This window comes from Octodon degus, unplaced genomic scaffold (genome assembly GCF_000260255.1).
Source record: "Octodon degus isolate 3935 unplaced genomic scaffold, OctDeg1.0 scaffold00001, whole genome shotgun sequence".
Taxonomy (NCBI): Eukaryota; Metazoa; Chordata; class Mammalia; order Rodentia; family Octodontidae; genus Octodon; species Octodon degus.
In genome coordinates, this window is record NW_004524577.1 from 13,296,082 (window position 1) to 13,297,541 (window position 1,460).

The 1,460-nt window shown below is 41.2% G+C and overlaps 1 pseudogene; it reads right to left on the reverse strand.

Annotated features, from left to right (window-relative positions):
* Nucleotides 1-641: 641 nt before the first annotated feature.
* Nucleotides 642-1,460, reverse strand: part of LOC101586553 — a 21,789-nt pseudogene continuing 20,970 nt past the window's right edge.

Sequence of the window (1,460 nt, forward strand, 5' to 3'; positions counted from 1 at the left end):
CGTTCTTTGAGGAAGAACCGTATTCAATTTGTAGAAAAACCAACATCAGTACTGGCAAAATCGATTCAAATTAATCATCTCCATAGGGTAAAGCACTCCTCCTGCCCCTTGTCTACACACTTTAAGACAGTAGCTGTCAATCAGGATGAAGTCACCAGCTTCATCGTAGGAAGACATAAAATGCCCAAACCACAATTCCCGCCACTTGAAGTTTTGATTCAACCAGTAGAAAAGGGCTACTAGTACTGTTTGCTCTTTAGTCTTACTTGTCAGTACCTTTCTGTGGCAATGTATTTACAGATTTATAGTAATATGTTCTAATATTCTTAACTTACATGAGCCCTTTGGAGAACATTAGTGCACCTTTAAAAAATTTACATATGTGTACAACTTAAAAAGTGGGGCAAGACCTTAAAGAAAATTTATCTTTTATAATTCTTTTTTTGGATTATCAGATATTTATTATATATACTACCTATATACACAAACTCATTACTCAATCAAAATATTATGCTCCAAAAATTATGGGAACAGTATTTTGAATAGTTTTAGCACAACATAATTACAGGGCACCCTCCAATTATCCAAGAAACAATAATCATAAAACCCTGAACCTGGCTCTTTTTCTTTCAAGATTCGGTTTACAGAATCATTCTTCCAAAACCACAGTCACAGCAGAACTTTGCCCCTTCTGTAGGGCATTTGTCCCACGCTCTTGGCAGAATTGTGGTAAGCATCCAGATGAGTCTCCTTCAATGCCTTTAGGATTTGCACCATCCGGTGAGGACGCAGAGTCTCTAGCTGTGTAGCTCTCAGAATGTGCTTCTTCTCTGGCTATAAATACACCTGCTGCAGCATTCCTGGACACACTGGGTGGTGTGGAATTTCGGGGTTTAATGTTAGTTCCTGCCTGAGGTGCTTCCACCCCTTTAGGAGAAGGAGATAAGGTCTGAAGTTTGTTTCCCAAAGAGCTGTTAATTGAAGAGTTTTACCTGGAGACAGACCCACAACTGCTTTGCCAGTGCCACTTGGTTTTGTGGTGATCTCGAAGAGCCTGATGATGTGGTCCCAGGAGAGTTTGACTTTTTAAGTGCAGGTGGTTTATACTGTGTCCTAGTAGTTTGTTTTCCTTTGGTATCAGTGGAAAACTTGCCTTTATTACTAATATTTGCTGCCTGTTCTTTACAGAAATTTATGAGCCTATCAATTGTGTTTTCAGTGAATCTCTTCCAGCAGTATAGATGCCGAATATAATCAGGATCATAAGAAGGTGGAAGAGGAGGAGGAGGAAGAGCAGGAGGAGGAAGAGGAGGAGAAACAGGAAGAGGAGGAGGAGCAGGAGGAGGAGCAGGAAGATGAGGAGGAGAAAGAGGAGGAGAAGGAAGAGGAGGAGGAGAAAGAGGAAGGAAGAGGAGGAGGAGAAGGAGAAGGAAGAGGAGGAGGAGGAAGAGGACGAGAAA